Here is a 12,318-nt window from a genome sequence, read left to right on the forward strand (position 1 = left end):
TCTCTCTCTCTCTCTCTCTCCACTTTTTCTTCAATCTCTCGCTCTCTCTCTCTCTCTCTCTCTCTCTCTCTACACTAATAGAGATCCGTTTCGGTAATCCGCTGGCAGAAGTTAATTAAAGCCCCCGTCCAATCCACTCCCCATCAATCACGGCGCAGGGGGCCCACCGGAATTAAGGTCAGATCCACGATAATAGCAGATTGCCCGCGGGGCATCCGCAACCGGGTTTCTTTAAAAAATTCTTGCACGCAATGGGAACATTAAATTAGATGCCTTGCCAAGCTTCCTCAATTCCCACCCTCCCGTTATTATTATTATTTATTACCGCTATCTATTCTTTTTATTCCTCGTTTATTCCCCGGCTTTAAGTTTTCGGGAATAGCGGAAGAGTTGGGGGTGCGGTAAAAGAAATACAGGGCACCGCATCGGTGGTTTTGGGAGGACAAGCAGGAGAGTTTTGGAGGACGAGCGGGAGAGATGGGGTGGAATAAGGATTGACAGCGCTGGGAGGCAGACTATGACCGTGGACTGCGGTGGTTTCCGTTGGGGGTGCAATTAGCGGAGGCAATTTGGTCCTTTTAAGGGAAGGTTCATTCCTTTTCCTTCGTTGGTTGGGCTGGGATTTGGGAATAACTACTAGATTGCCCAAATTACCCTATTTTTGTTTTGAATCAACAACCTACTAGTTAAATCATCTATAATTATAATTAATTTTTATTCTCGACCTAGATTTTGATTTGTACTTTATTGTCATAAAATATAAAAAATAATTTTTGAGATAATGATCAAAATAATATCCAAACATAAAATGATATTTTCCCACTTTGCTATAGTAAATCTAAGAATCAATGCCTAACAATGACGCAATCTTGGATTTACTATACCAACTAGCATTTAGTTATCTCGTACCTATTATATTGATTGGGATCTTGGATAATCCAAAATTTTTCACCCTCAAATCTCTGCTGAGATTTTATTTCATCTCCATCTTGGTCACCTACAGGGGCTCATATCTTCTATAGTGTCTATTTTGTATTAGAGTGGTTAGAATGTCCCTGAGACATTGCCAACTCACAAAAGCTTTAATCCAATACTTCTAGGCATTCCATTGATCTCGTACCTAAAGGAAAAACATGGATTCCATTCAAGGGACAAATTCTATTTTCTGGCAGCCTTTTGTCTATGAAAATTTGCCATTATTTGCTTCCGATGTGGTCTTCTTGGCCATATGGAGGGGAGCTGCCAAGAGAATGTCAATTTTTCTGCCACCCGGGACACAGAGATTCGGTCAGATAATGTTATGGTGGTGGAGGAAGGTTGTGATCCACCTATGTCTAAGAGAGATGGGAAAAAGGATGTTGGTGCTAACAGTGATCATTGGTCTCCTTCACTAAAAAAACTAAGAGCTCATTTGGTTCGTGGAAAGCATTTTCCCTCTTAGGAATATAATTCCTCAGAAGCAGATTTCTGAAAAGAGGATGCCTGGAAAAGTATTTTTGACATGTTTGGTTGACAATGAAAAAGTGACAGATTTTCAGAGTGCTTATGTTTAATTAACCATCCACTTTTCTGAAAAAGTTGTGTAATTCCTATTATACCCTTAATAAAAGTTGGGTGGGCTGAGATTTGGGAATATTCGAATAACTACTAGGTTGTCCAAATTATCCTATTTTTGTTTTGAATCAACAACTTACTGGTTAAATCATCTATAATTATAATTATTTTTTATTCTTGACCTAGATTTTGATTTGTACTTTATTGACATAAAATATAAAAATTAATTTCTGAATAATGATCAAAATAATATCAAAACATAAAGCGATATTTTTTCACTTTGCTATAGTAAATCTAAGAATCAATGCCTAACAATAACACAATCTTGGATTTACTGTACCAACTAGCATTTAGTTATCTCGTACCTATTATATTGATTGGGATCTTGGATAATCCAAAATTTTTCACCTTCAAATCTCTGCTGAGATTTAATTTCATCTCAATCTTGGTCACCCACAAGAGCTCATATCTTCTATGGTTTATATTTTGTATTAGAGTGGTTAGAATATCTTTGAATCATTGCCACCTCATAAAAGCTTTAATCCAATACTTCTAGGCATTCCATGGATCTCACACCGAAAGGAAAAACACGGATTCTATTCAAGGGACAAATTCTATTTTCTGGCAGCCTTTTGTCTATGAGAATTTGCCATTAGTTTGCTTTCGATGTGGTCATCTTGGCCATATGGAGGTGAGCTGGCAGGAGAATGTCAATTTTTCTGCTACCAGGGACACACAGATTCGGTCAGATAATATGGAGAAAGGTTGTGATCCACCTATGTCTAAGGGAGATGGGGAAAAGGATGTTGCTGGTGCTAACAGTGATCGTTGGTCTCCTTTGCTGAAAAAACTATATGGGCCATGGCTTATACTGTTAAAAATCGGAACCCTGACCCTAGGGTCCAAGTTGAGAGAAGAAAGATGACCGAGTCATCACTCGACAGTGTCTTGAAGTTGACTCAAAATGAACCAGATCAATCGATTGAAGTGAACCCTATTCCAACTACTAAAGCTAATGTTATGGAAGCGGGGTGGGTGAAACCTACTAAAGTGGCCCACTAGATCTAATGAATTCATTTGGATCGGTGTCATCTAAGTCTATCGATTCTTTTTTTGTTGGGTCCTAACCAAGGTGTAGCGGTTCAAATTAAAGAAAAAGGAGCTAGATCACTCAATTTATCTTTGATTTGTGGAACAAAGTTATGGACCAGGTCAATATTCGTAGGCATCAGGCCCAATTTGGTGGGAAGGTCAATGATGGTGTGCAAACACTCACTCAGCCTAGTTCAATTTCTAGTAGATTGGTAATCAAATTTGAATCTAATCCTTTTGAGAAGATGGATTCGAGCTCAACATGGAAACACACCTCTTTGGAGGGCCCATTCATGTTTTCAGCTACAACTTTGGTTCAAGTTTCTCGAGAGGCAGGTGAATCTTCAGCTTGTTGTAAGGAGAAGATGGATGTTCTTTTGGATGCGTCTAGATTTGTAAAGGAGGCAGCTCTGAATACGTCTAATGGTGCTCCTAATTTAGATGATCATGAGCATGTGCTAACTTTGGTTCATGGTGTTTTGGAGATAGTTCCTATAATAAATGAGGGTGAAGATATAGACCCTGATGAGGATAATTTGAATACTATAGTAAAGGTTGAATTAAAAATCCTTGAACCAATTTTTAAGTCATTATAGTACATTCAACAATATTTTCCTGAAACACTCATTTGATTTCATTTGTATAATATGAAATATACTTAAGTGTTTTGGGCTCATCAAAATCAAATAGGAGAACAACAATCACTCAACAATTTTCTCACCCATGAGTCATAGCTCACACACCAAAATCAGCCTCCTCTCTTGCTGACATTGTTGAATTGTCCGCAAATGTTGCTACTCGCAATTCTTCCTCTCTATTTTGTGGCCGTGGTGGAGGGAGTTATCGTGGCACCAATCTCTCCTATCAACCTTAGAGGCGCAGCAACAACCGTGGGACTGGCAGCCGCTTTTCTCAATCCCAATATGGTTACCAAGGAACCAAATCTCCTTATCGACCTGTTTGCCAAATATGCAACAAAACATGACACAATGCTTTGCAATGCTTTCATCATTATAAGTGTTCCTTGCAGGGTGTTTCTTATACTCTCAACAATTTTTAGAACTCAGCACATGCTATGGTCGCAGCGCCTAATGTCTCTCCTACTCTTGACTAGCATACGGATACAGGTGCCACCCATTATCTCACTGCAGACATGAACAACCTTACAATTCAGAATGATGAGTATTCCGGCAATGACCAGATTCAAGTTGGCAATGGCGCAAGTTTGCATATTTCTCATGTTAATTCTTCCACTCTTTTCACATCCAATAACTCTTTTCTTCTCGATAAAATTCTCTTAGTTTCTGATATTCAAAAGAATCTCTTATCCGTTCAATAGTTTGCTAAAGATAGCAATGTTTACTTTGAATTTCATGCTTCTCATTTCCTAATTAAGGATTACTTACGGAAAACCCTGCATCGCGGTCCTCTGCATGATGGCCTATACTATTTCTCCGTTCCACTGCGCTTCCCAACCAAATGGGCGTTCACTGGTGTTCGTGTTTCCTTCCATGATTGGCATCGCCGACTCGGTCATGCAACCTATCCCACTATTCATCAGATTCTCTCTAAAGTTCCTCTTCTGCTGTCTTCGAATAAAGCCCCTCTTATTTGCAATGAATGTCAAATGGCTAAGAGCCATTGTTTACCCTTTAAAACCTCTATGAATAAAACTTTGGAACCTATAGACCTAATCTTCAGTGATGTCTGGGGGCCCTCTTCCATTCTATCAACGAATGGCTCCCATTATTATGTTTGTTTTGTTGATGATTGTACTAAATATATTTGAATTTTTTCTCTTAAACTGTGGTCCGAAGTTGAGAATGTTTTTTCTCGTTTTCAATCCTTTGTTGAGCGTCTATTTGATAGAAAAATTAAATCTATTCAAACTGATTGGGGAGGTGAATACTGGCGATTACATAGGTATTTTGCTTCTTGTGGTATAAATCATCATCTTGCTTGCCTTCATTCCCATCATCAAATGGGATCTGTTGAGCGGCATCATAGACAGATTGTTGAGATGGGCTTATCTTTATTAGCCCAGGCCTCTCTACCATTGCACTATTGGGAAGATGCCTTTCTTACCATCGTTTATATTATTAATCGTCTTCCCACACCGGTCTTGCATCACCAATCCCCTTATGAACTGCTCTTCCGGATGCCGCCTGATTACTCCTTCCAGATATTTGGTTGTGCATGTTGGCCCTACCTTCACCCTTACAATAAACATAAGATGGCCTATTGCTCCAAAACCTACTTATTTCTGGGGTATAGTCCCTTGCATCATGGTTATGAGTGTGCCAATTTAACCATAGCTCGTGTTTATATTTCTCGGCACGTTATATTAGATGACTCTTTCTTTCCTCTTGCTTCCTCCCAACCGACCTCTGATCTTGCCACCTCCTCCTCCTATGTTCCTCTTCCTTTTCATCTTCAGATTTCACCACCCGCCGTTCCTTCCTTATCCTCATCCTCACAAGCATTGCAATCTGTCCAACCGTCTGCGAATACTGCTCCCTTTGAAACTCTTTTTGCTCGAGATGCTGTCTCTCGAAGCTGTACATACTGCTACTACAGATTGCATGCGCCTTGATTCCCACTCTGTGTCTTCTGCCACCGACTCCTCTGGTTCCATGGCTGCACCTGTGCCTCCTCCTGCACCGGCTGGAACTCATGGGATGATCACTAGGGCCAAGAAAAGGTGTTCGAGCCACGTATTCCCACTGATGGCACTGGCCGCTACCCGTTGCCGAAAGCTCTACTGAGTTCTCTTGCTCTTCATGAACCTACCTGCTATACTCAGGCTGTTAAACATTCTCAATGGCGAGAGGCCATGAATCGAAAGTTTGATGCCCTTCTTCGCAACAGTACTTAGTCCTTAGTACCCCCACAACCTCACTATAATATTTTCGGTTGTAAATGGGTCATCAAGCTCAAACACCGGACTAATAGGAGCATTGAGAGATATAAGGCACGTCTGGTTGCTAAAAGATGTCATCAACAAGAAGGCATTGATTTTCTGAGACATTTAGTACGGTTGTTAAGCCTTCTACAATCCACCTAGTTTTATCTCTTGTTGTCAACTTCCACTGGTGCATTCGGCAAATCGATGTTCAGAATGCATTTCTTCATGGCCATCTTGCCGAAGAAGTGTACATGGCTCAACACCTGGGGTTTCTTCATTCGCAGCTTCCTAACCATGTTTGTCGCCTGCACAAATCTATCTATGGTCTTAGACAGGCGCCTCGTGCCTGGTTTTTTCGCTTGAGTGACCCCCTGCTTGCTCTTGGCTTTGTTGCCTCCAAAGCAGATGCTTGCTTATCTATTCTTCCCAGAACTACCGGCCTAATCTATATCTCGATCTATGTTGATGATATCCTCATCACTGGCTCCAATCCTATCATGATATCGTCTCTTATTTCTTCCCTGCAGCAAGAGTTTGCTGTTAAGGATCTTGGGGCTCTCAATTTTTTTCTTGGCATTGAGGTCCTTCACGCGAGCTCTGGCCCTTTTCTTTCTCAGCATCAATACATCGCTGACCTTCTTCGCAAGAGCAACATGGACCTTACCAAGCCCTACTTGTCCCCCATGGCTTCCACCTGTTCTCTCTCGGCTTATGATGGCAAGCCCTTTGTTGATCCATTTTTGTACCACAACATTATTGGCGGCCTTCAGTATCTTTCCATTACTGAACCTGACATTGCTTACTATGTTCATTCCGTTTGCAAGTATATGCATCGTCCCTTGAACTCTCATTGGCAAGTTATCAAGCGGATCCTTCGGTACTTGAAGTCCTCCATCTCTTTTGGTCTCCTTATTTCACCGTCTTCCTCCCTTCAATTGTGCACCTTTACCGATGCTAATTGGGCTAGCGACAAGGATGATCGTCGCTCTATTAGTGCCTGTTGTATTTTTCTTGGCAATAATCTAATTTCTTGGAGTTGTAAGAAACAGGCCACTATTGCTTGAAGTTCTACTGAGGCTGAATATAAGACTCTTGCGAATGGTTCTGCCGAGCTCCAATGGCTTGGCTCCTTGCTTCTTGAGTTGGGCTTCGTCAAGCTTCCGGTTCTTTTTCTCTGGTGCGATAATATTGGTGCCACCTACCTCTCTTCTAATCCAGTTTACCACGCTCGCACCAAACACATTGAGTTGGATTTTCACTTTGTTCGTGAGAAGGTTGCTAAGCGCCAACTTTTTGTGCGGTTCCTCTCCAGCAAAGATTAGATTGCAAATGCTCTGACCAAGCCCCTTTCGATGTCTCACTTCCATTTTCTGTGATCCAAACTCAACGTCCGGTCTCTTCCATTGAGTTTGTGGGGGCATGTTGAATCTATCGGTTCCTCATTTCATGGAAGTCATCGTCATCCCCTCCCCGATCGGCAACAACAGTCCTTATTCCATCACAATGAATAACAAACTCTGTTTTTCCTTCTTATCTGAACACAGTTCTATAACTTATTTAATTCATGTACTGTGGACGAAACGGTGTAACGGAATAAACAATTCTCTTACTGAAACATTTGATTCTCTCTGAAACGTTTCAAAGTCTCCTTCGTTCTCCTTTGAAACACCTTCTCCTTTCGAGTCTTTATAAGGCTACATTTTATCATCACCTTGTAACTCTCAAAATTGACAAAAATATGGTACAATGAAATTATCTAGTTAGTTTGATGTTAGATAACAAATTCAAAGAAATTTATTGAGGGTTATATCATCTGATAGTGCAACTTTGCCCATGTAAGTGACTGAAAGTTTTGAAGCATCAAGCAATCTAGCAGGTCTACTGTTGGTAGAAGAATTTAGTTCTAATAAGATAGACTTGGAAGGAGTTATGTGGTAAGAGCACCATTGACAACATCCAAATAGGTTGCATAGAAAAATTACTACAAGTAGTCTTACTAGCAAGGTTCACAAGACTTAGATATGTATCATTTTGGTTGGTGCTCCCTACACATGTAGGCTCTTGACCATTTGGCAGCCTCAAGCCCATATGGCTTCATGTTGGTGGGTTGTCATGTATGCTATCATTCAGGTCAAGATCAAGAATGATACTTTGGTGGATAATTAATCAATGGTCTAAGAACATTTTTCGCATGTGTGGCCTAACTTCTTGCAATAGTCACACCTATCTCGAGACCAATTTGTGACATTTTGGGTTTTCAAAACCATATGATGAACATTAGTAACCAAAGGCTGCAGCTTTAATTGTGGGCTCTTTTGAGGAGGCTAATGCGTGATGTTTCTCATCTTGAATCACCAGAGAATATGTTCTGTTTAAGTTGGGAAGAGGAACCATACCTAGGATTTGAGATCTAATAGTCCTAAAATTATCATTAAGCCCCACTAGAAAGTAGTGGACTTTCTCAGTTTCTATTTTAGCAGCAAATTCCTTAGCATTATTAAAAGAACACTCTGAGAGAGAGTTACACATGTCTGGTACATCCAAAGTCTTTCAACTATGTAAAATAAGCAACAATAGAGAGATTACCTTGATGGAATAGAGAGATATCACACTTCATGGTGTCATGGACAACCCTAGTTAGTGAGTTAAAGATCCAAAATATCACGATAGAGTTGCATTTCACCTAGGCATGTTCATCTTAGCAAGGATAACCATCAACAAAAACTATCTCATTCTTTGCATTGGGAGCATTTGTCATTGCTCTCTTCTAACTACTAGGGTAGTTATCTCTATTCAATGGACATGAAATAAGCATTCTTCCAGGATTTTCAAATGGATGGAGATAATAAGGAGTAGGACTAATGGAGTTAGCCTACGAAGAAATAATGTCTTTGATTATGGTGAAGAAGGCGAAAGACGTGCCATAAGAGAAAAAGGTAGAAGGAAAAAGAGAAGATCCAGAATCAATGTTGTTGTGATACCATGTGGAATTTTGGATAGAACCTTGACTCATTTGAAACTTTATTGTAATTACTATACATAAGGTTACATTAGTCATCCTCTTAGATGTAGGGATCGGTCAAATAGTCCAAGAATAGGTGGATACAAAAACAAGAATAAGAGGTTACACAAGATTATAGAATCAAAGCTAGAAAGGAAAGGAATCAAGTATAGCAAATATGCTATTAATAAGGTAATTAATGAGTATCTTAAATCATGACATAAGGAATCAAAGCTAGAAAGGAAAAGAATCAAATATATCAAATCTGCTAGTAGAATCAATAAGGTAATGGGTATCTTAGATCATGACATTGCAATTAAAATAGAAAAGAAGAAAAAATAGAAAAAAGAAAAAAGAAAATCACTTGGTTTAAGATCCTCAAACTCTTCTAACTTATCTTCAATATCAATCACAAGCAATGAGGCACATAATTAGTCTTGCATATCAATAAAATAGTCCATCAATTTATAAGTTAAAGAACTATGAAGTTGATCAATAACATGATCTCGGGTTCTATAAGCAAACTCAAAAGTAATATTGGACACAAGAATAACTAAAACGTCCTAGGTGGCTTGAGAGAGTAGGGATACTTGAAGCAATTCACCTTCCAACAATCCAATATTACAAAGTTCAAAATTCTGAGTTAAGAGTTGCTCTTGCTCACAAGTTTCATGATTTTATTCGACTGATTCCATCTCATTTAAATTTGGAGTTAAGAGATTGCAGCTGCTTGCAATGCTAAATGCCAATAAAATTAATACTAAAAGTTTATTTCCCCAGCAGTTACGTAATACGTCGGAGTTGAAACAAGAAGGGGACATTTGGTGATGCCTAGGAAAAAGTATCCCTAACGTTTTTCCACACTTTTACAAGCGGTTTTAGCAGCTGCAAAATTTCCTTTTTACTTGTAGTGCCTGTGCCAAGTTAGCAAATATGAGCCCAATGAACTTTTTTATATGCGTACATTGGGTGTCTTGAGACTTGGCCCAACAAACCGAACTAGGTACCAAATTGAATACTTAGTAGACTTGACACTAAAATTAAAACATCTATTTAATGATTAGGATTTGAACCTAGACATCCTCAAAGCATTAGTTTTTAGGGCAGAGGTGCCAACCAATTGAGCCAACAGTTGTTGGCTTGGGATAACCTCAATCAATTCCCAAAAATCTACTGGTTTGTGCGTGCACGCAAGTCTTGCATGGGCTGAAGGGACTATGGATAAAGTTTTGACTAAGTTGAACGATTATTTCATCTAAATACTCGACTCAAGTCACTATATTGTTTGCCTAGTTTGAGTTGAAGCCTTAAAGCACTCCAATAGTGCAACTTCTCTGAATAGTGCTTTGCATGTCATGCACCATCTATGGCCTCTCAAGCTTATCTCTGGCATCTATACATGCAAGGCAACTATAAAACTAAGGAGTCATCGACAGAATAACGTGCATGCTAATGCGCAGCATCGTAAATAAAATAAATTTTTCTAAGCATTCAAAGAGAACTAAATGATTCAGCATTTTTTTAATAATAAACGATGTAGCATTTGATTCAACTGGGAAATCGGTTATATATATATATATATATATATATATGGAAATTAAGGGCAACTCCAGTATGAGCTTGAGCTTATTCTAGCAGTCATTCTTCTGAGTTTTAGCAATTAAGATTTGAGATTCGAATCTTAATTAAGATTTAAGAATTGAAAAGAAAAATAATTATATCCATCATCGGCGGGTTAACAACATGGATAGTTATTGGTCAACAATTGGTTTCTTGGATTTCCATTTCCAACATTTTTTAAACAAAGGAAGCGACAATTGCTACGTGTCTCCAGGTCCTCACTATTTTTTTATTTTTTTTGGTGCAAAGCATGCTGAATACAAAAATACCAGGAGATAGAACCTGACAAGTGTGACGTTAAACTATTTTAACGCACAACCAATTTAGTACAATAGAAGCAAATCATGATAGAAACACACAGAATTTCTTGCCATTAGTGTTGATGAGATCATAAGACCCTGAAACATCCTCCTGAGATTTCTGGAATTCCATAGTGGCCATAAGGCACCACCCTCTTTGGTCTCTCCACCTGGGCATTATAGACATGATGATGTGCAATGCCGACGGAGAGTCCGGAGGGTTGCCAAAGCGGAGATTGAGGGCGAGCGGCTGCCGGCACTCGCTAGAGAAAGACTAAGTGAAAAATGATCTACATGCTCCACCATTTTTTAGAGCTAAATTGTGATGATCCATGCGGGCATGTATTTAGTCTCATATCAGTTATTCATTGAGAAGATTTTGGATACTTATACAGGACTAAGAAACCCAAAAATATGTCTTCTGCCCAGCCATTTTGAATGAAATATTGAGTTACTACAAATGGTATCAGAGCAAACTCAGCCCATAACCTATGTAGACTAAGGAACACTGCATCACGGATTCATAGGGCTGACCACGAGCTGATCGTGGTGTTTGTGATTAGATTTGAATGGATTTAAACTCTTAGCCTGACGAAGACGTCAGGGCATGAACGGAAAGAGTATGTGAGGACCTGTGTGGGTGTGTGTTTAGTCCTACATCGGTTATTTACTGGGTAGATCGGATACTTATACAGAATCAGTGAACTCAAATAATACCTTCCGGCTAGCCATTTTGGGGTTCTAGATTGTTGTATAAATAACTGATGTCTTGAAAGGTCTATGATATAGAACCTAAGACCGATTTAACCTGTACTTGGCAGCAATTATTTGGGCTCATAAAAGTATTAGGTTGTAGCACCACCTGTGCAGCCAACTTAGCCAATACCAGCTTTTGTTTGAGCCGCATGGATTGAAGTCCAAGACCACCATGGGACTTTGGTGAACAGATCAACTCCCATGACACCAGATCCACTCTCCTTCGTTGCTGCGTGGAATGGCCCCAAAGAAATACTCTGAACTACTTTCTCCAACCTCTGTAGAACCACAAGAGGAATATGAACGGCCGACATAGTATAGATAGGCACGAAAGCTAGCATAGATCATATGCCAAAGTTGGCCACTGAAACTTCTTAAAAAATATGTTCTAATGAAACAGCTGCCGGTGGATCAATTTTTGTGATACCAAAATGTTTTACTACCAATCACTAGTTTCATGTTGGACGCAGTACTCATACTCATACTGGAAATTACGATCAAGGATGACTCTATCAATCGCCATCTACTTTGGAGATACCTTCTGAAGCATTTTTCAAAGGCCCGGAAATAGAACCCAGCCCCCCTTCTGATCCATTCATTTCTGCAAGCAGGCGGGATCCAGAGCTAAGCCCCCTCCTATTCGAGGCTGGGTGGCCTCGCCCAACCTTCCTTTTGCTCTTCCTTCAGCTTGGCTCCACGAACGCGCCAGTGGAAGGTAACCCGGAGGTTGGTGCAATATGATGCATTTAAATATCAAACTTCTATTATTGCCATCAATATAGTAGTGATATATTTCTAGAGATCAACCTATATGATGCCAACATATCACTCTACCTTTCCTATATATTTAATACTAGATCAGTTGTAAAATATTAGAATTTAATGCCAGAACTATAAATCATCAGCTCATGAGCTGTGCACATTCTATTTTCATTTTGTGGTTTTATTAAATATCGCAAAACTCTCAACCTCTTGCAGAAGCACATTGACCGCAAATTAAATTTGTCGGTCTATTTGGTTAGAATGAAACCAACACCAAAAAAGTTTAGGAGAAATTTTCGGCAGTTCAAAGTGTGTTTAGCTCCATCATT

This window comes from Phoenix dactylifera, chromosome 1 (genome assembly GCF_009389715.1).
Source record: "Phoenix dactylifera cultivar Barhee BC4 chromosome 1, palm_55x_up_171113_PBpolish2nd_filt_p, whole genome shotgun sequence".
Taxonomy (NCBI): Eukaryota; Viridiplantae; Streptophyta; class Magnoliopsida; order Arecales; family Arecaceae; genus Phoenix; species Phoenix dactylifera.